The sequence below is a fragment of the Spermophilus citellus genome, assembly GCF_964194105.1.
Source record: "Spermophilus citellus genome assembly, chromosome: 3".
Taxonomy (NCBI): Eukaryota; Metazoa; Chordata; class Mammalia; order Rodentia; family Sciuridae; genus Spermophilus; species Spermophilus citellus.
The window spans coordinates 105,033,873-105,061,832 of record NC_138184.1 but is presented as its reverse complement, the minus strand read 5'-3'; positions in this window follow the sequence as shown (position 1 = coordinate 105,061,832).

Genomic DNA, 27,960 nt, shown 5'->3' with positions numbered 1-27,960 from the left:
CAGTATCAAATTTGTCAAATTTGCATTAATTTGAATAACGTGGCATACATCATGTAATTCAAATCCTCAACTCATTTGTCCCTGTCATATCTTCTTTCACACACACACACACACATACACACACACACACACACACAAATTTCTTCAGTAACACCCTTGTATAGCAAAAGTATCTAGCTTTTGTTCATTTTTTCAATGCAATATACTTCTATTACAATTTCATTATATGCATACAGAAAAAAGGCAATTATGGGTTTTACATCCTAAATGATATTTTTCTATACAGGGAGGTTTAAAACAGCACTTCAACAGTTTGCCCAGTAATGTGACACAGAATGATTGTACATTGTTCTCAAATTTTAATAAGGAGGTATAAACTACAGGTTCAGTAATTTTAACTCAAGTATCCATCTTTTTAAAAATAGTGTTGCAGTGTTGTTCTTTGCATTACTTTTAAAACTTTTTAAGTTTTTCTCTCATGGCACAATCTTCTAATACTTCAGATATGAGAAGCAATTTGAAAAAAAAATGCAAATTCTGCCCTTGAAAGGGCACTGTAGTGACCAAACAGCATATGATTTTTTTTCTTTATTGATTTTATATTTTTAAATATATGACAGTGGAATGCATTAAAATTCTTATTACACATATAGAGCACATTTTTTATAAATTTGTAAATCAAGTATGTTCATGCCAATTTACGCCTTATACAATTACTCTGTGGGGTTTTTTTTGCATTACAATTCTTATCACACATATATACCACAATTTTTCATATGTCTAGTTGTATATAAAGTATGTTGACCCCCAATTTGAGTCTTCCTGCATATACTTTGGATAATGATGTCCATCACATTCCATCATCCTTGCTAATCCCTTTCCCTCTCCTTTTCCCTCCCACCCCTATTTCCTATCTACAATTCATCTAATCCTCCCGTACTCACCCTCCCTGTCCTTCTTTGAATCAGGCTCCTTATATCAGAGAAAACATTCTACATTTGTTTTTTGGGATTGGCTAACTTCACTTAGCATTTTCTTCTCCAACGCCATCCTTCACCTCCAAATGCCATGATTTTATTCTCTTATTGCTGCGTAAAATTCCATTGTGTATATGTGCCATATTTTTATATCCATTCATCCATTGAAGGACATCTAGATTGGCTCCACAGTTTAGCTATCGTGAATTGTGCTGCTATAAACATTGATGTGGCTGTTTTTAAGTTCTTTGGGTAGAGTCCGAGGAGAGGGAGAGGGATAGCTGGGTCAAATGGTGGTTCCATTCCCAGATTTCCAAGGAAACTCCATACTGCTTTCCATATTGGCTGCACCAATTTGCAGTCCTATCATGAATGTATGAATGTACATTTTTCTCCACATCCTCGCCAACATTTTTGTTGTTTGTCTTCATAATAGCTGCCATTCTGACTGAAGTGAAATGATAAATTAGAGTAGTTTATATTTGCATTTCTCTAATTGCTAGAGATGATGAATTTTTTTTTCATACATTTGTTGATGGATTGTATATCCTCTTCTGAGAAGTGTCTTTTCAAGTCCTTGGCCCATTTGTTGATTGGGTTATTTGGGTTTTTTTTATTATTTTTATTTTGGTGCTTAGCTTTTTGAGTTTTTTATATACCCTAGATATTAGTGCTCTATCTGATGTGTGGGGGGTAAAAATTTGCTCCCAGGATGCAGGCTCTCTTTTCACCTCACAGATTGTTTCTTTTGCTGAGAAGAAACTTTTTAATTTGATTCCATCCCATGTATTGATTCTTGGTTTTAATTTTTGCACTATATGAGTCTTATTAAGGAAGTTGGGGCCTAATCCCACCTGATAAAATTCAGGCCTATTTTTTCTTCCATTATATGCAGAGTCTCAGGTTTAGTTCCTAGGTTCTTGATCCATTTTGAGTTAAGTTTTGTGCATGGGGAGAGATAGTAGTTTAATTTCATTTTGTTGCATATGGATTTCCAGTTTTACCAGCACCATTTGTTGAAAATGCTATATTTTCTCCAGTGCATGATTTTCGCACTTTTTTCTAATATGAGATAAGTGTAATTTTATGGGTTATTCTCTGTGTCCTCTGTTCTGTATCATTGGACTACCAGACTGTTTTGGTGCCAATACCATGCTGTTTTTGTTACTATTTCTCTGTAGTATAGTTTAAGGTCTGGTGGTATAGAGATGCCACTTGCTTTACTTTTCTTGCTAAGGATTGCTTTAGCTTTTCTGGGTGTCTTATTTTTCCAGATGAATTTCATTATTGCTTTTTCTATTTCTATGAGGAATGCCATTGGGATTTTGATCAGAATTGCATTAAGTTGATCTAGTGCTTTTGGTATTATGGTCATTTTGATAATATTAATTCTGCCTATTCAAGAACAAGGTAGATCTTTTCATCTTCTAATGTCTTCTTTGATTTCTCTCTTTATGGTTTTTTAGTTTTCATTGTATAGATATTTCACCTCTTTCATTAAGTTGATTCACAAGTATCTTATTTTTTTTAAGTTATCATGAGTAGGGTCGTTTTCCTCATTTCCTTTTCATAGGATTTTTCACTGATACACAGAAATGCCTTTGGTTTATGGGTGTTGATTTTTATATCCTGCTACTTTGGTGAATTCATTTACTAGTTCTAGAAGTTTTCTGGTGGAGCTTTTTGGGTCTCCCAGGTATAGAATCATATGGTCAGCAAATAGTGCTAATTTAAGTTCTTCTTTTCCTATACATATTCCTTTATTTCATCTGTCTAAATGCCCTGGCTAGTGTTTTAAGAAATATGTTGAATAGAAGTTGTGAAAGAGTGCATCCCTGTCTTGTTCCAGCTTTTAGAGGGAATGCCTTCAATTTTTCTCCATTTAGAATGATATTGGCCTGAGGCTTAGTGTAGATAGCCTATACAATGTTGAGATATGTTCCTGTTACCCCTAGTTTTTCTAGTGTTTTAAAAATAAAGGTGGTGCTGTTTTGTCAAGTGTTTTTTCTGCATCTATTGAGATTATCATATGATTCTTGTCTTTAAGTCTATTGATGTGATAAATTGCATTTCTTGATTTCCATATGTTGAACCAACCTTGCATCCATGTTATGAATCCCACTTGATCATGGTGCATGAACTTTTTGATATGTTTTTGTATTTGATTTGCCAGAATTTTATTGAGAATATTTGCATCTATGTTCATTATAGATATTGGTCTTAAGTTTTCCTTCTTTGATGTGTCTTTGCCTGGTTTGGGGATCAGGGAGATATTGGCCTCATAGAATAAGTTTGGAAGTACTGCCTCTTTTTCTATTTCCTGAAATAAATTGAAGGGTATTGGTGTTAGTCCTTCTTTAAAGGTCTTGTAGAACTTAGCTCTGTAATAGTCTGGTCCTGGACTTTTCTTGGTTTATAAGCTTCTAATGGTGTCTTTTATTTCCTTACTTGATATTGCTCTGTTTTAATTGTGTATACCTTCCTGACTCAATCTGGGAAAATTATATTACTTAAGAAATTTGTCTATGCTTTCAATGTCTTCTATTTTATTGGAGTATAAGGTTTCAAAGTAATTTCTAATTATCCTCTGTATTTCTTTAGTGTCTGTTTTGATATTACCTTTTTCATCAAGTATGCTGGTTATTTGAGTTCTCTCTATCCTTCTCTTCATTAGCATAGCTAAGGGTCTGTAAATTTTATTTATTTTTTCAAAGAACCAACTTTTAGTTTTGTCAGTGTTTTAAGTTGTTGCTATTGTTTGGATTTCATTGATTACCACTCTAATTGTAATTATTTCTTGTCTTCTACTGCTTTTGCTACTTATTTGTTATTCTTTTCCTAAGGCTATGAGATGTAGTGTGAGGTCATTTTTGTGTTGACTTTTTCTTCTTTTAAGGAATGAACTCCATGCAATGAATTTTCCTCTTAGTACTGCTTTCATGGTGTCCCAGAGATTTCGATATGTTTTGTCTATGTTCTCATTTACCTCTATGAATTTTTTAATCCCCTCTTTGATGTCTTCTGTAACCCATTGTTCATTCAGTAGCATATTGTTTAGGCTCCAAGTGATGGAGAAATTTTTATTTGTTATTTTGTTGTTGATTTCCAATTTCATTCCATTATGATCCAATAAAATGCATGATAGAATCTCTACTTTTTGTATTTACTAAGAGTTGCTTTGTGGCATAATATATGGTCTATTTTAGAGAAGGATCCATGTGCTGCTGAGAAGAAAGTTTATATGCTTGATGCAGGTTAAAATATTCTATATATGTCAGTTAAGTCTAAGTTATTGATTGTATTGAGTTCTATAGTTTTTTTTATTCAACTTTTGTTTGGAAGATTAATCCAGTGGTGAGTGAGGTGTGTTAAAGTCACCCTTGATTATTGTGTTCTGGTTAATTTGCCTCTTGAACATGGGAAGACTTTGTTTGATAAACACAGCTGCACCATTGTTTGGGGCATATGTATTTATTTATGTTTGTTATGTCTTGTTGGTGTATGGTTCCCTTGAGCAATATGTAATGTCCATTTTATCCCTTTTGATTAACTTTGGCTTGAAGTATATTTTATTTGATATGAGTATTGAAACCCCTGCTTACTTTCATATTCCATGTGAGTAGTATGATTTTTCCCAACCTTTCACCTTCAGTCTGTGTATGTCTTTTCCTATCATTTGAGTATCCTGGAGGCAGCATATTGTTGGGTCTTTCTTTTTAATCCAATCTGCTAGCCTATGTCTTTTGATTAGTGAGCTTAAGACATTACTTTTAGGGTTACTATTGAGACATGGTTCTTTGCATTACTTTTAAAACATCTTCTTCAGTTTTTCTCTCATAGCATAATCTTCCCATACTTCTCATATGAGAGGCAATATAAAAAATTGCATCATCTGCCTTGGAAGGCACTGTAGTGACTGAGCAGTATATGAAACTTGAATACTTTTCAAATCACTTCACCAATGACTTGCCTGACTAAAGTTCATGAATATTGCACCAGCACACAGTTTATTCAGAGAGAGTGTGACTTTGCTATGAGAAGAAAAGTTTCCTAGAACTCTGACACAGTTACTCCCTCTGTCACTGTGTAGTCAAGGGCCACCTGTATCCCTTGGAAGCCTTCCTCCCATTCTTTTGGGGTAAGACATTGAAAGATAATCAGTGCTGTGAGATTATTTGGGCCCTAATACTTTACTACTATTCAGTGCAGGTTCTAGAACCCCTTTCATCCACACAGGGGTAGAGTTGGCGGATAAAAACTTGAGTTAGAAGACAACATTTTATTGATGTTTTGTTTGCCTAGATAGTAAGACAAATGAACAGACAAGTCCCTCATCTTGCTGCACTGACCACAGGCAAGCAAAGGCAATGACCACTTAAATGATCAACAGGCAGGCATGATCAGGTCATTATTGGGCAAAGAGTTCAGAGACGAGAAGTTCATAGGTTAGTTGCCAGTATTCAGCTCCACCTTCAGTCACAATCCTTTGGAAAGGATGGACACACATATCGTGCCTTCGAACCTCAGTAGCCACTGCACTTCACAGACCTTTGGGTTCAATAGGGTACTCAAGGACTGAAGTGGCTGGTGCCAACGTGTAAGGTATTTGTAGGGTGTGTAGATTAACCCAACCTCTGGCCCTGGAGGGACAATCACAGCAGAATGGTGAGGAGTTCCTTTTGGCATGAAAGAGGTCTGTATTTGACTGATAAAATGTATTATGGTAGAGTCAGCTGGAGACAAATACTCAGGGTCACTGGTGAGAGAAAAGGTGCAGCCCCATTTATGATCCTAGGAGTAGCCTGGCTGTTGCCACAGAGAAAAACCAAGCAAGGGCTGATGATTTATTGTTGGCATCTCTGCAGGTGTCATTCAGAATCAGAAGCTCCATCAGCTGCATCTTCTTCAGTTTGCCCAATACAGTGACACATATTGGATGTACCTTATTCTCAAGATTTTATGAAGGATGGATAAAATTAAGGTTCTATAATTTTAACTCAGTTTGAACTGTTTTCCTTTTCTGCTGAAGGTACCAGTGTTTGCTTCCTTTCTTCAACTTCCCTGTATAGTTTTACTTTGCTCTAAGGGTACATCTGAATCTTCATGTATATGCTTCCAATTCAGTTTGCTCTACGTTGCTCCTCCTTTATCTGTCATTGATCCTTTACCTTAGGCCATTGTTTCACATCCAGTTTCTGCCTCAAGCTCTTTAATGGTAAATTCTCTGAGGCCAAAGATCCTCCCAAAAAAATTAAAATCTAGATATTTAAAACCTTTGAATTTTTTACACAAATAGAGACTTATTTTGTTCTTTGATATTCTCCAACTCTGTCCATTTACCTTTCAATGCTATAATTTCATTCTTCTTTAAGGCTGAATAATATTCCATTATGCATATATACCACAGTTTGTTTACACATTCAATTGTTGAAGGACATCTAGATTGTTTCCATGGTTTAGCTACTGTGAAATCAGCTGCTATGAACACTGATGTCACTGCATTACTATGGTGTGATTTTAATTCTTTGGCGTATACACCTAAGAATGAGAATGCTGGGTCAAATGGTGGTTCCGTCAAAAGTTTTCTAAGGAATCTCCAATCTGCTTTCCAAAGTGGTCACACCATTTTGCAGTCACAAAAATTTGAATATTCTTTTACAGACACATATAGTTTCTCTCATGTTCTGAACAACAGGCCTCACATAATCAGAGAATTTTGCACTCCTTTTCTTTTTTGTACTGCCATTTAATGTGTGCACATGTCTTTAAGTACTCTGCTAAGTTTTTCCTCTGGCAGTCACTAGAAGTGGTTGAAGATCCTGCAGAATTTAGACAGGATGCTCAAGAGCTTCTTATCCTTCACCAACTGCATCAGGTTTTCTGGGATTATCATTTCCCTTGCCAATATTCCAGGCTCTGCAGATCACTTCCCCTAATGTCTTGGCACCAACACCAGAGAGGAGGAATGGGCAGGGGCAACACCTGAGAACTGTCTGCTGGTGACCCAGTGTGCCTCTCTGCACTGACTCCTGCTCTGGGCTCAGAGCTGAGGCCCATGGAGGCTGGCTTGTATATAAGCTACAGTGAAAGTTGAGGAATGTGTATGTCCTCCAATGTGTGGAGACACAGTGACATTTACCACAGTAGTTATGGTGGCCCAGCTGGATGGACGATCTTATCTCCTAGATGTATGCTAATAGAGGACTTGGTGACAGGAGACAAAATCTGCTGTTTAGGGTAAGCCCTCCAGGAGAATCCCAATGTAGACTATGGGAATTTGGAAACAGTCATGTCACCTGCTGCAGAGAATTACACATCTTTTGAAGAACAGCTCATGGTGAAAATCCTTTTGCTGGTAGGTAGAAAACAACATCAGTCATCACTTGAACATGAGGCCAGAACTGTGTGATTGCCAGTCAGAAGGTCAAGGAGGCTCAGCATCGTGGATGATTTGCATCTGGGAAGGAACAAAAGCAGGGCTCCATCCAAGTATTCTGAATGAGTACATGGTAAAGGCCACATGTCTCCAACTTTCCAGTAACCAGACCCTCTCCCAGGAGTCTCATACATGTCCCCTGGGTGGATATGAGGCTTTTTGTACAAGTTGAGTGTGACACTATTGCTACCTGAGGACTCCAGTTCAACACTGTCTAATAAGAATACACAGAATGCTGATTATTCAATGTCTTCTAACCACATTAAAATTAAAAAGGCATGCATAATTATTTTAATAATGTTATATAACCCCCTATATCAAAAAGTATGATTTCCACAAAGAATTGATGAACACTTATTTATGATATAATTTATATTCTTTTCTCATGTTGTTTCTTTGAAATACATTTTATATATTTATGTTACATGTCAATTTGGACAGTAAAATATTCTCAGAAATGTTTGATCTGTTTTCTATTTTCTCATTGACATTTGTTAAGGAAGATTTACTCTACCAAATAACTGAAGCATGCTTGGAACTTTTCTAACCACGGAGTTGTTAACAGAAATAATATTTACCCTTTGATATTTACATCCAGATATGTAAATGTGATTTGTTTATTAGAAGAAATTCTACTTTGAAGGAAATGGATGTTTGTTTCAAAACCACTGTTTGACCAACTATCTTATGAAGCCCATAATTTAAGTAGTATATTAACACAACTCTTCTATATAGTATAATTGTTTAAAATTTTTATTTCTTCTTTTTAGATATACATGACAGTAGTGGTTTTGTGTGTGTGTGTGTGTGTGTGTGTGTGTGTGTGTGTATGGAATATGATTTACCAATCTTGTGATTATACATGATGCAGAGTTACACTGGTTCTGTATTCATATATAGAAATAGAAGTTATATAAATAATCTAATTTGGGGGTATAAAAAAGCAGTCTTTTCACTATTCAATGTTACAAGTTTCTGCTATTTTCACATTTATGTTCACAGAAATGTAGTCTTGATTTTAAATGACTGTTTTCATCATGATGTTTTTAATGTAAAGAAAATAAACTCTGTGTTTGCAAAGTAATGAAGGTATTTTGGTACCAGATCATAAACACCAAAGAGTGATCTGAGAAGGAAATGATCCTGATGATGAGGTAGATCTTAATTCAATTGGTGTGTCTCAGGTGGCTTCCTTCCTTAGACACACACGTTTTCCCCAGCAACTCATGAACAAAATGTCCATGCTTTTATGAAGAGAGATTATTCATGTGGTCATGACAACGTATTTCCACTCACAGAGGTGACCTGCCTATAGCCATGTGGAAACAGCAGAATCCATCCCTGAGTTCTAATATGAGGTTATTCCCTATGGGATGTACCCAGGTACCTCAGAGCAGATGGATGACATTAGACCATTCATCATGGCAGATTGATATTACTTCTCAGTGAAATAGGCATTTACCCTTGAGAGACCTTGTTTTCCTTGCCTGCAGTGCTTCTGCCAAAACGGTTATCCATGGACTTAGTGAACAGCTTAACCACCATTGTGGTTTTCAATATGGGTCTTCTGAGCACAATGCTTATGTCACAGCCAATTAAGGGCGGAAATCAGGTATATTCCTGCCATTACTACTCTTACATTTTCCCAACATTCTAAAACACTTGACAAAAAGGTTGACTGGCTTTTGAGGAGTCAAAGATGAAACTTGGTGAGTGGTTACTCCCATATCCAATACATGATGATGTTTGTGGCATAGGCAGGATTCCCGGAACTGGAATGAGGGCATGGGAATGGGAGTGACTCCATTAGTAACTCACTAGCACAATGTTTGTTTCCCATTTCAGCAAATCAATCCGATATTGGTCTAGTGCAGAGGACTTAGTTCCAAACAGAGGACACAAGAATGACTGCTCTAACCTAGGTCCAAGCCTCCCTCTTGCTACTCATGACAAGGAATTGTTAGACCAAGTTGAGGCTATTGGGTCATGATTGGTCCTGATAATCAGAGAAATTAGTTTGCCGCTGCTGACTTAAAATAAGGAGACAATGCATGGAAATAAGCATGTCCTCTAGTCCTTCCTTGGACTGCAGTTAAGGTCAGAATACCAATACAAAACAACTGAGCAGGGCTATTGCTGCACCAATGTTTTTTGAATTGACACTACTAGCTAGAGGTCAACACTAGCCAAAACTTTGGTGGTTTTTTTTTTTTTTTTTTTTTTTTGGTGGTCAAGGGACTTAGAAATGGGAAGTGAATTAAGTACCAGTGATGATCAGAGGAATTAGAATTCTATGGGAAAACATTTATTTTAATGTGAATATATTTGAATATGTTTTCCTTCCCCTGTCTGACCTAATGTCATCTAACATAGGTGTGTTAAAAATAGGTAACTATCCAAGCCTGGGAACACATTCTCCTGAGTTCAATACCCTGTACACAAGCAAGAAAAAGTATTTAACATTTTATTTCAATATTTAATTTACATAATATCATAGATGGAGGAAAATGAAACACTTGAGGTCAAAAAGTATATTGTATTCTCTTGCTGGGAAAAGATGCACATTTTTCGTTTTGACACTTTGATGGATCATCTTATTAGATATAGCCTGGATGTCATTATTATCTTTATGTAGAGACTGAGTGATCATGGAAATGGAAATGAGTTTCTGGTTGACACAGGTGGGATATGGTGCCTTTTTCAGTTACAAATATAATAGCTTCAGTGTGTTTCCCAAAATTCATCACACGTATATTTCTGGTAGGAGGAGGAATGCTTTCTGTTGTACAAGCTATAGAGGATAGAAGTGAAGCCCTTCAATCCTGTGACTCATACCTATATATTTGTATCTGTTGGGTCACTATATAGAGAGGAGGGCTCAGGTTGTTCACATGTCCTTGGTTCACCTCCAGCATGGTTCTGATGCTTCAAGTCTTTCATAACCCAGAATAACTAAGAAGTCTGGGTCTATTTTTATTTTGCCAAATGCAAGGAATGAGTGGTACAAGATGGGGCATCAGGATATTTACCATGGAATTTAGCAGCATAGAGTAGCTTTCTGAGTATAGTGTGGCCTTCCTGGTCAATGATTAGTCAGGTATGTTGTTGGTGTGATGAAAAACCCAACAAGAATAAATTAGAGGACAATTTTTTCGACTCAGGCTTTCAGAGTTGTCAGTTCACATATGGCCATCTCAATTGCTCTGGGTCCAAACTGAGGCAGAATATCATGGCTGAATGACATAGAGAAGGAAAGCATCTTGAATCATTAGAATCAGGAAGCAGAGAGACTTCAGTCTCTTGAGAGAACAAGAACAAAATATAAACCCAAACTCTCATCATACAGCGACAACTTCATTCAGCCATAGTCTACCTGCATATAGTTACCACCTATATCATTGGATTAACCACTAATTAGTTTACACCTCACAACATCTTCATTTCTCCTCTCAATATTCTTGCATTGTCTCACCCATGAGCTTTTGTGGGACACCCTATATACAAATCATAAGAGTCCCTCTATACCCATGTGGTAGATGTCTCTCTTCATTGATTTCTGTCCTCAAATGCATGGCACAGCTGGGCTCTCTGAGACCTCCACATGGCTGCAGTTCTGAACTTGAAGGGATGCATTTAAGATCTTATGATATAACATTCATCTTTAGATTTGGGGAAAGTATGTATTGGTCACCATGAAAATGATGAATCTTCTGGGCATACTACTAATAGAAAGCCACTCATATCAGCAGAAGGGACAAAAGAAGAGATTGAGGAGGTAAAGGTTTAGCATTAAACTTTTTTCAAGTTTCTTTGGTCAAAATATCACCCTTGACTTCCCTGCTTCCTTGACCTCAGATTACAGTCACTTTCCAGGTGTTGACCCCTTTGCCACTCTTTCAATTCTTCTAAGCATTTTTTTTAATCTGGGTCTAATTCAGATGGGCTGTTGCCCTTCCATGTTCCTGTCCATGGGTAGGGCAGCTCCCTACTGAGAGACTATTGATGCCAAGTGACTCAGCATAAGGTCACCATGGGTGCTCACACTCCTCATAGTTCTCTCAGTAGCTCCCAGGTGGACTTTGGTTTTATCTTTGACATTTCATTTAATATCCTTCTTGCTGTTGATATTCTTTTATGGAGTATAAATATTATACCTTTTTTACTTATTCAACCACCTTCTTTTATGGATTTACTACCAATTTTGGGCTCAAACATTGTGTTTGACACATCTCATTCTAAAATGGACCATAAGTGGCCACATTTATTCTTATTTTTTAATCATCCATGCTTTATGTGGCATATTCAAATGCACCAGAATTCAGACCTGATAGACAAAACAAATTTAGGTTCCTTATTGTCTGTGAAGTTCATCAGTGTCAGTTTCCAGGGCTGAGCTCTGCAAAATGAGTTGCCAAGGATTCCTCAAGCAGGGAGGATACTGCCTTTCAACCATGGTGAATTCCAGGTTCAGGGCTATGAACTGATGCAGGTGAGCATAAAAGTCTCCTCAAGGAGTCTGTCCATGCTCTATGCAGGGAGAAGTGACCAAGTGCCCCCTTCCTTCATGCAAGACTGCATAGAAAATTCTTCCTGAGGAGAGGTATGGTTGGAGGGGGGAGGAAATTCCAGAAAGGACTGTGCAGGCATCTTTGGAAGACTCTAGGGTAGAGAAGTCTTCCCAGGGATGACTTCTGGAAAATGATAAATAGTTCCCTGAGATTATCAGGAGGCCCATGCAGTAATGCTTGCCCTTCCCAGTGTCTGACCCTGGGTTAGTCTGATCCTCAGAATATGTCACTGCAGCCCCAGATAGAGTTTAAACTCTTCTGATGTCCATTCAGGGACTGAAGTTTGACTCCTCTTGTTCATCCCCAGGGCTGGCCTCACTCTTGAACTCTGTACAACCCCAGCAACTCTTCTGGCTGCCTCAGAATGCCCCTCTACTGCCCCTTGCTGGTTTAGGATTCACAGAGTAACAAACCCTCTCCTGGGGACCCTAAAGCTTCTGTCGCTGGAGAGCTTGGTGTCAGGATGTCCAGCTTCACTCTTTGCCAGTTGTGCTAAAATGTACCCTGTCCTGTGTTTCAGATTGGTGGCATTCACAGTGCATGGGAAGTCATGGCAAATCAAGTTCCTGCTACCAGGTGATTTTTTTCTATTACAAGAGAATCCATCAAACTCAAGCCCATTACCCCACATGCAATAATTTAGAGAAATTTTGTCAAACCTTGTGCACATGCCTGCTTCTTACATATTAAGAAACCAAGACTCATGTTCCATCTATGTCATTATAGATAATGAAAGACTGCTGCCAATGTGATTATTTCTATATGTGTTTTACCTTTTCTTAAGTTCCTCACTGCTCCATTACAAGCTTCCATTGTGATTGCTTTATTTTTCCCCATCATACCACTTTAGTTACCTTTCATATCCTTTTATCTATATTTTAAATTTATTTTCATAGTGGTTTCTACATGCTTTATACCCACTGTTTTTCATCAATACCAACATAGTTTGCAATGATGCTGCCTGAGTTCTATTACCATGTTCCCTCTCCTCCTACACTCATCTATTCTTGCATATGATGCTGTTGTCACAAGTATGATGTGCATGTTGGCATTCTTGCGCTCATTTCCATTCTTCATTCAAACTATGAACATTTTTCTCCTGTCTTTTAATTCATATGGTAAACTGTTAATTATTTCAGGTGTTTGTTAGAATGATGGAAAGCTAACACAACAAGAATGTAGAACCACAGTCTAGTCCCTGCATCCCACCTCCTGTAGCTCTGCCCCTGCTGCCTTCCACTGGATTCCAGGCCTCATCCCTGCAGAAGAGCTTCAACTCTTTCTGGTCTTCAGTTCCCAGCTGGTCTCTGCTGCCACCTATTGGACTCTCTCTGTCAGGGAGCATTTTAAGCAATTGGATGGAGTGTTTGAAGTTAAAGAATTAAAATTGCCCTAAACACCACCATTGGGTTCCAGGCTGACTCCATCCCAAGTGTCAAATGCCTGATCCTTCCAGGTCTGGTCAAGTGCCAGGACACTGACTTTACACAAAGATGCTATGTGTCTTAACATGAGAAACCCTCCCTCTCTGTATCCCCATTAACTCATCAATAGAAGGAACTAGAAGATCATTCAGAGGGTGGTAAGTCTGATTCCTGAGGGAGAGCTATGGAAGAGTCTACAAATCTTACCAAAGATCACCAGAGGTGCCAGGGTTCTTAGGTTCTCAGAGGCCTCTCCAAGGGGATTGGATCTAGAGAGCTAGTCCCTAACTGAGAATTGTGAGACTCAAAACCATTGTTCTTCCCCCAGAAAAATACTCAGTCATCCTCTGCCTCAGAATCCCTAATTCCCCACTCTGCAGTGGGACCATCATACAACATGAGAAGAACCATTGGGGATGAAAGGGAGCAGGAAGCTGAGGACACCTGGGCCTAGGAAAGATGAGTGTCTTATAGCCACAGGCAGAGTTTCTGAGGCCTGTGAGTAGAAATCAGACAGCTAGGAGAAATTAGGAGGCTAGAGCAAGTCCTTCTGACAGGGGTGCAACTGTAAGGGCATACCTACTCCTTTTCCCCAGGAGAGACAAGCCAGGCTCCAGGGACACTGAGAAAAGGGCCAGCTAGACCCAGAATCCTCTGTCAGTGCCAGAATTCAGCTCTCAGTGTATCAGCTTGGAGCAGGGAAGGGTGTGGGCATCTAGAGCTGCAGCTGTAACAGCTGGAGAGATCCTCTGCCCAGCCCCCTGAGGATTTCCCAATATCAGGCCAGACCTGGACTTTTGAATTTCTGAGTGTGGCCATCATGTGAGGATGTGGTCTGTGGTGAGACATCTGCTGCCAGTGCAGGAGCTGGTCAGGGGAGGGCAACTGAGGCTAGGGGAATTATAGCTGAGGATGCTATATTTAGGGATAGTTCCTTTTATTCTCCCTGAGACTTGGGACAGTCCCTGGGGGAAACCACAGCTTCTGGATCCATATAAGGGTGCTTTGGATGGAACAGCTGTCACAGAATCCTAGGATGGAACTTGTCACCAGTCCCCAAGATGTGAAGACTCTCAGGCCTGAAGTAGGAGTGAGACATGCACCCGAACAGGAGAAAAGCTGAACTGTCTCAGGGACCTCCCAGGGGTTGTCCCCTGAGCCCTGCATGACATCTTTTATGCCACCTTGTTCATCTATAAGTTCAGTGACATGTGGGGTTTATTAGCACCAATCCTGGCCCTCAGAACAGGAGAAAACAACATTGTGCCAAGGAAAGATCCAGCCTGAGGATCCTCAAAATCTGATCTAATGAGTTAAAATCATTCAGTCATGAATACCATCCTTCATTTTATCTCTTTCTTCCTTCTCTTCATGATCATCATTGATAATTGTGAAGGTTCTGAGACTTTACCTTATTTGCAAGCTAAAATGCAAGCCTGCCACAGTTTCACAGATGCTGCAGAACGCAAAAGACTCTTAGATCAGAGATAAAAAAAACAGATTGTCATGGCAATAACAGGTGCCCCAAAACAGCATTTTCTTGCACTATTTCCACAAAGCCATGCAAAGAAAGTCAGGTGATGTTTGTGAAACTGAGTTGAGAACCCCAAATCTTTTATTTTGAACAGCAAGCCTACCTGTTCTTTGCTCCAAAGGGAAACACTCTATCTTCCAAATTTGCTCACTATACAAACATCCTTGAAAATATAGTCCAGAATGAAAATGTTCAACACTTTGGCTTAAGAGACATGAAGAAATACAGAGCCTCATGAATACTTTTTCCTGACAACTATGATCTATACCAACAACGGGAAATCCCATTTCCGTTACCACATCCCATGGATATTGCTAGATTGATTTTCACCAAACTTAGTGGAAATTTTGAGGAGTTTATAATTCAAAACATGGGCCAAGCATCACTTAAAAGAGGTCTTTCAGAAAATTTACCATCATTGGTCCTAGGAGGCCCCTTTAGTAATTGCTAAAACAAAACAAATTCCCACAGGGCTGCAGTTCTGAACCTGAAAGGATGCATTTAAGATTTTATGGTAGGGTCTGGGATTGTGGCTCAGCAGTAGAGCGCTCGCCTAGCATGGGCAGGGCCCGGGTTTGATCCTCAGCACCACATAAAAATAAAAAGGTATTGTGTTGTGTCCATCTACACCTAAAAAATAAATATTTAAAAAAAGATCTTATGGTATAACAAGATAATTATGGTTGACAAAAATTTATTGTATATTTCAAAGTAGTTAATAAAGAGAATTTTGAAAGTTCCCCACACAAGAAATAATAAATGTTTGAGGCAATGCATTTGCCAATGACCCTGATCTAGTCATTTTAAATGTATGTATAAATATAAATACACATATTTAAACATCACACTGTAACCCATAAATGTGTATAGATATTATGTATTAATTAACATTAAATGTTTCTCAATGAATTTTCTGGCAGAAAAAGCAACAGGATACTTCACAGGACTGCAGTCTTATGAGTGGCAGAGCAGGGAGCTTTCACCATGTAAAATCCAAAGTCCTAAGGATCTTAGACATTTGTACACTAGCCTCCAAGGCATCAGAGTACAGAGAGGGGAAGTAGCCCAAATGTCACCAGTCACAACATAGAAGACCTGATTGAATAGAGCTTGAATAAGGCTGATATTTAACAGAGCAGCTACCATAGGCTGAGCTTTGAGTTTTCCCATGCACTGAGCAGCCTGACACCATCAGGAGAACAGTGTCATCATCAACAAAGAATGCCCTGGTTCCATTCAAAGACCAGGCTACAAAAGACCAAGCCTGGTTACTTCTTGGCCCTGTGGTATCACAAAAGTAGGGAAATGTCCTGAGCATCAATTTCCTCATCTTCAAAGAAGGGAGGGTTAAAGTGTGTAAAGCACTCAGCCAGTGTTAAAGCATCACTATTACCATTAAATTATGAACTATATACCTTTCCCTCAATGGATCCCAATTCTAAGCCTGTGCCCATCCCCCTCCTCCATCACTGCCTAACAGAACCCAAACTTTGACTCAGCAGGGAGCCAGGCACAAGTCTTCCAGGTCTACCAAGGACTAGAAATGCAAGAAACAAGCTCATTTCTAGTTTCTAGCTCATCCTGCACCCCACTTCCTGAACAAATTTGGACCCTACATTTATCTTCTCTGGTTCTTACTTTTCTCATATGTAAAACAGGAACATTTTCCCCAAGGATACCCCAAGAGTTGTTCTGAATCCCAAAGTGAGACAGCAAACAAGGTAACCTGCATTCATCAGACACCTGCTGGTCTCACTAACCCTCGTAGCCTCCCTGATGCACAAGAACACTCTCCCCACTTTACAGACAAGAAAACTGAAGCCCAGAAGTGACCTATGCCTGAAGGGACTCAACATCTTGATTTTACCACCACTGCTTTCCTGAGGGGTACAGAATCACTCCCTTTAGGGAGGATCCTTTCCTGATTCAAGAGAGAGCCAGACAGGAGCAGGCCAGGCTTGCCCAACTCAGCCAAGGTAGGGTTAGTCTAAACTGGCCAGAGTGCAATGTGTAGCAGTCAAGCCTGGGGCCTTATCAGAAAAGCCACAGCCCTAACCCTCCTCCTAAGATCAAGTCTTCTGGGACTCCTCTTCCATTTAGCACTCAGCAAATTTCCACAGCCTCTCTAGGACCCTGGGTGACATTCCACAAACCCATGGTGCTCTTGGGGAACTAAGGAAAGATGTAAAAGGTGGTTCAAGAGGACCCCATCCAGGGCTCCAGGTGTGGGGCCAGACAGATGGCTGCCCTGAGAAGCAATTAGGTCCTGAATCCTTATCATAGCAGGGCAGTTGGCAGATATCTTTCTGCAAGAGACACCCAGGGTAACAGCCATGGGCCCTGGATCAGGACAACTGAAGGCAGAGGCCAGAGCCAATCCAGGATGAGGATGGAAACAAGAGTCACATGGACCTGTATATACTGAAGCAGCCACTGCCAGCAGGAGGACCAGGACTATCACCTTTATGGACCCCATGCCACAAAGATGTCTCTGACCCTGAGAGCAGATTAGGCCCAGGGTATGCCACCCATGGTAGAAGCCACAACTGTAGCAACTGGGAGTGGCCTTTGGGCCCAGGAGCCTGACCATGAAGCTGCAGAGCCTTTTGAACATGTAAGGAGTCTTGGGGGAACATGGGATTCTCAGCTGAAGCTGGAAATGGGTGGAAGAGGAGGAGGGCAGGAGAGATGGCAAAAAGAGTGAAAAAGGATCAGTCTGAGACACTGGTCTAAAATGCTGGAGTTTTGTCCATTGTGGGTTTGTTTGAATTAATTTTCAACATTCTATTGAATTATTATTTATCTTGGCTCCTCAGTTTTTCGCTCACTTCCATAGTCCATTGGCAAAATCTCCCATTTGCACAGCGTTCATCCTTTAACTCCTCCTTCTCCCTGCTTCCTCTTGGCTGTGTTCTGCACCCTTATGGGCTGGCTGTCTGATCCACTGATGGGGGAAAGCAGGGATCAGACCATCAGCCAATGATCCTCAACCAGGGATTCATCATGAGGTTGCCTCCTCCCCAGAACTGTAGATGCATGACCATGTCTTGTATTTTGTGACAAAAAGAGAGGTGCTGGGGAGTGAGTGATTGGCCCATGAGAAGCCCCTCACAACTAATGAGCTACATTCCCAGCTCTGTCCTATGATGGTCTAAGAGAAGGGGTGTTCTGCAAAGCCCTCCTCTGAGAATGAAGTGAGGTTTTGGCTTGGTCTCCCCCAAGTATGTGCCCTCACTGCCTTGTTCATAAACATTTCCTGGGGGACAGGCCTGTAGAAAACAGAGAGGGCTTGCCTATGCCAAGGGACCTGTCTAGTCATGGGGGACAGACTCATGGTCCTTTCTAGGAGCCATAGTGTTATATAAGGGATGCTCCCTGGGTGGCTTGATGCCCAAGCTCATCTCACAGATGAATAAGCACTGGCTAGTGATGGGGTAGCCCAGCAGAGACACTAGAACTCCATGGAGAGGAAAGGAGGTGGGCACCAAGGGAAGCAGGGAGTTGCTGGGCTGAAGCAGGTGGAACCCTTAGGTCTGATGCCCCAGACTAGGTTCTGCTGTCTGGGTGCAGCTTTGGGGGATTTAAGTCAGAGTCAAATGTGTTTTTGAAAAACTGGCTCAGGTTTGGAGTCTGTTGTGAGGCCAGATTGTGTCCAGAGACAGAGACAGAAGACAGAGATGGGGCAGCTGCTGGAGATCTGGGAGGTGGTGGACTGGGACCACAGACTGCTCCTGGGCATAGGGAGAATGTGCTAGTCCACATGCCAAAATTGCTATGAAATTGATAAATTAATTTAGAGCAATGATATCTGGGAGGAATGGGCACTTTCATGAACTGTTTATAAGGGTTTAGATGTACAACAAATTTAGCAATAGGCAGCAAGTCATGAAAGAAACTGGGCTTATCTAAAGTGTGTAATTCCACTTCTCAAAATTTATCCTCAGCAGGAAGAATAAAGGCATAACCAATGATTTACAAAAACAAGGCTGTCTATCTAGCTCAATGTTATTAATAATGGGAGAAAATTGGAGATAACCCAAATATCCATGAGAAAGGGTATGACAGAGCATTGTGACACATGATCATAAAGCATCTTACACAACCCTTCACAATTTTATTTGTAAGGTAGACTCTTGCAACAAGTTACTGCTTAATAATATTATTTTAATATTGTCATGACAAAGGCACCAATTTCATAAAAACAGTTTCTGAAGCATCTCTAGTAATGAAAAATTCTTTTTTAAAAATATAACTTGGCAATTTACAGACTCTTATCAATGATGTCCTTAATATGTGTGTATGCATTTTGAAAAGCCAGTCTTTAAAATTTGAAAAAGTTTTTTAAATTTTTTGTTAAATTTCAATAGTATGTCTCTAGCTGGTGTAGTTTCACTTCATTTCAATTTTATTTTTATAGTTTTCTGACTTTATGAAAATGTTCACAAGAAGAAATACTTCATTTTGTCTTCTAAAATAATTCTAATATAATAGAAGCACTTTTTAAAAAAATGTAAGTAGTTTCCTTAAAAAATAAATAAGTATATCATATTATAAATACATAAATAAGTATATGACATATATTATATTATAATAAGTATATTATATACAAATGTATAAAAAGTAAACAGCAAACATTTTCTGTTACCCTCTCTTTTATACCATCTTTCCTCCAAAACCTATTCCACATTCCATGGCCACTGTCTTGTTGGTCTGTATAGTTTAACTTTTCATTGTATGTACATTCTTGAAAACACACACACACACACACACACACACACACACACACACACTCAAGGAGAGAAAGTTGGTGTTGAGATATTATTTTTTGAAAATAAAGTCATACTCTGTATACTACCCTGCAATTAGATTTTAAAGCTATCTATGATTGAATTTTCTAGATTAGTTCATATGGATGTAAGGAATTCTCATAAATAGCTATCTAGAGAATGTTTGTATGTACCAGAATTTTGTAATCATTCCCCTTTTAAGGATCATTTAGATTGTTTCCACTAGAAAATACACAAGGGATGATGTATTGAAAATTCGGGGGTTAGAGGTGAGCATACTGTACTTATGTATCTCTAAAGATTAAATGCCTAAAAGTGGAAATTCTGGCTATCAGAGGAACTCTTTTGAGATTTTGTAGGTAATTCCAAACTACTTCCAAAGGCTGCTCCAATTTATATTCACTACAGTGAAAGACAGTGCCCTTTCTCCTACCTCCTTGCCAATAATGTGATATTGTTGATCTTTCTTTACTTTACCCTTGTGTTGAGAATAAAGGGAATGTGTTTGATTTATAATGTATTCGACTATTGGTCAAATTGTTATTCTTTATTATTTTTGACTTAGTGTTTTCCTCCTGTGAATTAAGAAGTCATAATGTTGCCTGCTTTTGCTTGTATCTGCTTATATTGTCTATAGAAACTTAACCCCTTGTTTAGAAAATGTGTTCTAAATATTTTCCCTTGGTCTATTTTAGAACTTTGGTTTATGAGGTCTTCCACCATAAAGTGGTTGTTAATCTTATTGAGTCACATTGGTTTAGCTTTTTCTTGATGGTTTCTGTGATCCCTGACAAGTTTAGGAAGGTGATTTTTATTTGGATATGATAAAATCACTCTTTTATTTTGTTCTAGTACTTTTGTTGTTTTGGTGCATATGTATTTACTTTTATCTGGAGTTTGTGAACATGTAACTTTGTTTATTTGCCAAATGGAAAGATATCTGTTGAATATAAATGAGACCTATCAAATGCTAAATGATGACATCACATTTTCTCTGTGGTTCTCTTGAAATATTGGTTTGTTTCTGCATCCTTCTACTTTGTTTTGATTATTTTAGCTTTATAATATGTTATTGTGAGGGCGCCGAGCAGAGCCTTCGCCCAAGCCCGCAAGGTAGGCAGGCCTGCGACCAAACGGCGGAACAGGCCCAGCAGCCTGCCGGTGTGGTAGACACGTCACACCAATTGGAGTAGGGGCAGAGCAGAGCCGCCACCCGCATCCGGAACAGGCCCAACGACCCGTGGGCATGGTAGTCATGTCACCCCAATTGGAGTAGGGGCAGAGCAGAGCAGCTCCCCGCACCCTGAATAGGCCCAGTGGCCCGCTGGCATAGTAGTCACATCACACCAATTGGAGTAGGGGTAGAGCAGAGCCGCCACCCACACCCGGAACAGGCCCAGCGACCCGCCGGCGTGGAAGTCACATCACCCCAATTGGAGTAGGGGCAGAGCAGAGCCGCCTCCTGTGCCCGGAACAGGCCCAGCGACCAGCCAGCGTGGTGGACATGTCACCCCAATTGGAGTAAGGGCAGAGCAGAGCCGCCACCCGTGCCTGCAAGGTAGGCAGACCTGTGACCGAACAGCAGAACAGGCCCAGGGGTCCATGGGTGTGGTAGACATGTCACACCAACTGGAGGAGGTGCAGAGCAGAGCAGCCGCCCACGCCTACAAGGTAGGCAGACCTGCGACTGACCGGCAGAACAGACCCAGCCGCCCGCCAGCGTGGTAGACAGATCACCCCAATTGGAGGAGGAGCACAGCCACTGCCCACCCTGCAAGGGAGACTTTTCAACTATACAAGAGCAATATAAATATATAGGGGGAAAATTTCAAAAACACAACAGTTTCACCAAGCAGAAAGAAACGCGAGCAGTATAAAACGACAAGGAAAGAAAGGACCACAAGCAATGCAGGTCAACTCAACTTTAGAAGAGGTAATAGCTGCAGCAGATGGAATGTCAGATAAAGAATTGAGGATATATATGCTTCAGATGATCTGGAGTCTCAAGGAAGACATTAGACAGCAAAATCAGACAATGAAAGATCACTTCGACAATGAATTACATAAACAAATCCAAGAAGCAAAAGATCAACTATACAGGGACATAGAGGTAATAAAAAACAAACAAACAGAAATCCTAGAAATGCAGGGAGCAATAAACCAACTTAAAAACTCAATTGAGAATACTACCAGCAGAGTAGAACACTTAGAAGATAGAACATCAGACAATGAAGACAAAGTATTTCAACTTGAAAAGAACATAGACAGCTCAGCAAGACTGTTAAGGAACCATGAGCAGAACATCCAAGAAATATGGGATAACATAAAGAGACCAAACTTAAGAGTCATTGGGATACAGGAAGGTATAGAGCTCCAAACCAAAGGAATGAGCAACTATTCAATGAAATAATACGAGAAAAGTTCCCAGACTTGAAGAATGAGACAGAATCCCAAATACTAGAAGCCTACAGGATGCCAAATGTGCAAAATCACAAGAGATCCCCACCTAGACACATTATAATGAAGATGCCCAGCATACAGAATAAGGAGAGAATTTTAAAAGCTACAAGAGAAAGGAAGCAAATTACATTTAGGGGAAAACCAATCAGGATAACAGCTGATCTTTCAACACAGACTCTGAAAGCTACAAGATCCTGGAATAACATATTTCAAACACTGAAAGAAAATGGGTTCCAACCAAGAATCGTGTATCCAGTGAAATTAACCTTCAGGATGGAAGATGAAATTAAAACCTTCCACGATAAACAAAAGATAAAAGAATTTGCAGCTGGAAAACCATCTCTTCAACACATCCTTGGCAAAACATTACAGGAAGAGGAAATGGAAAATAACAATGAAAACCAACAGTGGGAGGTAGGACAGTAAAGGGGGGAAAATAATCAAAGTGGAAAACAAACCATGTTTAGTAACATAAATAAACAAATATGGCTGGAAGAACAAACCATATCTCAATAATAACCCTAAATGTTAATGGCTTAAACTCACCAATTAAGAGACACAGGCTAGTAGAATGGATCACAAAACAAGACCCAACAATATGCTGCCTACAGGAGACGCATTTGATAGGAAAAGATATACATAGACTGAAGGTGAAAGGTTGGGAAAAATCATATCACTCATACGGACTTCGGAAACAAGCAGGAGTGTCCATACTCATATCAAATAAAATAGATTTCAAGCCAAAGTTAATCAAAAGGGATAAAGAGGGACACTACATACTGCTCAAGGGAACCATACACCAACAAGACATAACAATCATAGATATATATGCCCCAAAAAATGGTGCAGCTATGTTCATCAAGCAAACTCTTCTCAAGTTCAACAGTCTAATAGACCACCATACAATAATCATGGGAGACTTCAACACACCTCTCTCACCACTGGAAAGATCTTCCAAACAAAAGTTGAATAAGGAAACTATAGAACTCAATAACACAATTAATAACCTAGACTTAATTGACATATATAGAATATACCACCCAACATCAAGCAGTTACACTTTTTTCTCAGCAGAACATGGATCCTTCTCAAAAATAGATCATATATTATGTCACAGGGCAACTCTTAGACAATATAAAGGAGTAGAGATAATACCATGCATCTTATCTGATCATAATGGAATGAAACTGAAAATCAACAATAAAAGAAGGAAGGAAAAATCATGCATCACTTGGAGAATGAACAATAGGTTACTGAATGATCAATGGGTTATAGAAGACATCAAGGAGGAAATTAAAAAATTCTTAGAGATAAATGAAAACACAGACACAACATATCGGAATCTATGGGACACATTGAAAGCATTTCTAAGAGGAAAATTCATTGCTTGGAGTTCATTCCTTAAAAAAAGAAAAAACCAACAAATACATGATCTCATACAACACCTCGAAATCCTAGAAAAAGAAGAGCAAAACAACAGCAAAAGAAGTAGAAGGCAAGAAATAATTAAAATCAGAGCGGAAATCAATGAAATTGAAACAAAAGAAACAATTGAAAAAATTGATAAAACTAAAAGTTGGTTCTTTGAAAAAATTAATAAGATCGACAGACCCTTAGCCATGCTAACAAAGAGAAGAAGAGAGAGAACTCAAATTACTAGCATACAGGATGAAAAAGGCAATATCACAACAGACACTTCAGAAATATAGAAGATAATCAGAAATTATTTTGAAACCTTATACTCCAATAAAATAGAAGATAGTGAAGGCATCGATCGATAAATTTCTTCAGTCATATGCTCTGCCCATATTGAGACAGGAGGATATAGACAACCTAAACAGACCAATATCAATTGAGAAAATAGAAGAAACCATCAAAAGATTACCAACTAAGAAAAGCCCAGGACCGGATGGGTATACAGCAGAGTTTTACAAAACCTTTAAAGAGGAACTAATACCAATAATTTTCAAGCTATTTCAGGAAATAAAAAAAGAGGGAGAACTTCCAAATTCATTCTACGAGGCCAACATCACCCTGATTCCTAAACCAGACAAAGACACTCCAAAGAAAGAAAACTACAGACCTATATCTCTAATAAACCTAGATGCAAAAATCCTCAATAAAATTCTGGCGAATCGGATACAAAATCATCTCAAAAAAATTGTACACCATGATCAAGTAGGATTCATCCCTGGGATGCAAGGCTGGTTCAATATATGGAAATCAATAAATGTTATTCACCACATCAATAGACTCAAAAATAAGAACCATATGATCATGTTGATAGATGCGGAAAAAGCATTAGACAAAGTACAGCATCCTTTTATGTTCAAAACTCTTCAAAAAATAGGGATAACAGGAACATACCTCAACATTGTAAAAGCAATCTATGCTAAGCCTCAGGCTAGCATCATTCTGAATGGAGGAAAATTGAAGGCATTCCCTCTAAAATCTGGAATAAGACAGGGATGCCCTCTCTCACCACTTCCGTTCAACATAGTTCTCGAAACACTGGCCAGAGCAATTAGACAGATGAAAGAAATTAAAGGCATAAAAATAGGAAAAGAAGAACTTAAATTAATCACTATTTGCAGATGACATGATTCTATACCTAGCAGACCCAAAAGGGTCTACAAAGAAACTATTAGAGCTAGTAAATGAATTCAGGAAAGTGGCAGGATATGAAATCAACACGCATAAATCAAAGGTATTCCTGTATATCAGCGACAAATCCTCCAAAATGGAAATGAGGACAACAACTCCATTCACAATATCGTCAAAAATAATAAAATACTTGAGAAACTACCTAACAAAAGAGGTAAAAGACTTATACAATGAAAACTACAGAACCCTAAAGAGAGAAATTGAAGAAGATCTTAGAAGATGGAAAAATATACCCTGTTCATGGATAGGCAGAACTAACATCATCAAAATGGCGATATTACCAAAAGTTCTCTATAGGTTTAATGCAATGCCAATCAAAATCCCAATGGCATTTCTTGTAGAAATAAAGAAAGCAATCATGAAATTCATATGGAAAAATAAAAGACCCAGAATAGCAAAAACAATGCTAAGCAGGAAGTGTGAATCAGGTGGTATAGCGATACCAGATTTCAAACTATACTACAGAGCAATAGTAACAAAAACAGCATGGTATTGGTACCAAAACAGGCGGTGGACCAATGGTACAGAATAGAGGACACAGAAAACAACCCACAAAACTACAACTTTCTTATATTTGATAAAGGGGCTAAAAGCATGCAATGGAGGAAGGATAGCATCTTCAACAAATGGTGCTGGGAAAACTGGAAATCCATATGCAACAAAATGAAACTGAATCCCTTTCTCTCGCCATGCACAAAAGTTAACTCAAAATGGATCAAGGATCTTGATATCAAATCAGAGACAAGGCATCTGATAGAATAAAAAGTTGGCTATGACCTACATACTGTGGGGTCGGGCTCCAAATTCCTCAATAGGACACCCATGGCACAAGAATTAATATCTAGAATCAACAAATGGGACTTGCTCAAACTAAAAAGTTTTTTCTCAGCAAAAGAAACAATAAGAGAGGTAAATAGGGAGCCTACATCATGGGAACAAATCTTTACTCCTCACACTTCAGATAGAGCCCTAATATCCAGAGAATGTAAAGAACTCAAAAAGGGGGAAGGAACGTGGCCGCCGACGAGGAAGCAGCGATTCTAATGTCTCCACATTAACGAGATCAAAAAGACCCTTTGGAACAGCAGCAGTCTACACACTGAGGAACTTCTAGCCAAATTCCATGAAGAGGGGTCCTGCCGGGATCTGGTAGGTCTATTAGAAGTGTCGGTTTGTGGCTGCCGGGACTCGGGGCCCGGGGACTGCGGTACTTGCCGGAGATGGGCCGTTGCCTCCCCGGCCCCGGGCGCCGCTGGAGCCGCGAGCCAGAAAGACACAGACCAGGCCGCGGTGCAGCTAGAAGCCGGGAACGCCGGGGGCGGAGAGAGCGACCAGGGCAGCGCCGGCTGTAGAGACCGCGGCGGAGAGAGGCGTGGGAGCCCGAGGCTGAGACACACCGGAGAGAGCGAGCCAGCACCCCGACATCATCCCGAAATAGCGAGAAGAGGAAGATGGCAGCGGGAAGTGAGTAAGCCTCTCCGTGCTCCGCGCCCCGCACCGCCGCGTCTGAAAAGCTGAGACAGACAGCTGCGACTCAGCATTAAGCCTTCCGGCTGAAGCGGCTGGTCAGCCCTTCTCATCCTACGGAGGTGGATGCCTGCTGGGCCTTCGTGGGTAGTGGCCGCAGGGTCCAGGCAGGGCTTGGGAGAGACAGTGGGGACCCGCCCTTGGCGTTGGTCACCTGGCAGGGGGAGGCAAACTGTCGCCGTTTGTGGAGGACACCACTGTGGCGGAGGGCTGGTGTCACAGGGCTGCGACGGAGGAGATAAATTCATTGAAGCCTGCTGCTACAGGTGTGTGGACCCCTGGCTTTCCCTCTCCACGCATCGGGGAAACCTTAAGGGCCCCTCCCAGCTCTCCCGTGAGTGCTACAGCCAGCCCGAGGGAGTCAGAGGTGGTGCGGGATTGCCGCTCCCGCCAGGGCTGACTGCTGAGGTCTCTTGCACCAGCTACGGGGGTGTGGCTACCGGAGGGCAAGTAAAATTCACTGAGGATTCTCAGCACCAAGCTCTACAAACTTAGGGTCTGAGGGAATGGCAATCTGGAGGAGTGAGCCCAGTCGTTCATGAAAACAGGGCTCCCGGGAGCAGCAGACCTGGCCTGTAGCCAGTATTGTGGTGAGAGGGGCCTGGCTAGAGGAAAAGTGGAAGTGATTGGACACAAGAGGAGGCCCTAGGCACTCAGGATTGGAGACTCGCCCAGTCTGGGAGGAGCTGCTGCACAGTGATTGGTTCCCGCGTACTGACGGGAAAGACTTGACCTGGTGGGCACAGCGCCACCTAGTGGAAGAGAAGTAAATCAAACTCTAACACGGCATTTATTAGTTTTTTTTTTTTTAATTGGGGTTTTTCTTTCATCTTCATTTTTCTATCTCGTTTTTTTCTTTTCTTTTTTTCTTCTTCTTTCTCTTCTAATCTTAATTTTAATTTTTTTTAATTATCATTATTATTTTTTTAAATTTTTGTTCTTTTTTAGTTCCTATTTCTTTCTTCTTTTGTCTTTTCATTTTTCTTATCCCCCCTTCCTTGAATTCTACCTGCCTACTCTCATTCTCCTTAGTGACTTCTTCCCTTCCCTTCCAATACCTTTCCTCCCTAGCATCAAATAAATTTATAGGAATAAACAGTAACTCAGCAGTCAAACAGAACAAGAAGCAACATGAGCAGCTCCAAGAAACAAGGAAGAAAAGGAGTACAAACAATGCAGGACAGCCTAAATATTCAGGAGGACCTAGAGTCATCAGAAAAATGGTCATATAAAGACCTCAAGGAACACCTTAGACAGATGGAATGGAACCTTAAAGAGGATACAAGACAGCAAATTCAAGCAACAAAAGAACACATTGAGAATGAATTACATAAACAGCTAAAAGAAGAAGTTAAGCATCTTTATCAGGAGATAGAGATTATAAAAAATAATCAAACAATAATTCTAGAAATGAAGGAAATGATAAACCAAATTAAAAACTCAATTGAGAGTATCACTAACAGAGTGGAACAAGTAGAAACCAGAACATCAGATAATGAAGACAAAATATACCATCTTGAAAAGAGTCTAGCCAACTCAGAAAGGCTGGTAAAAAATCACGAGAAAAACATCCAAGAGTTATG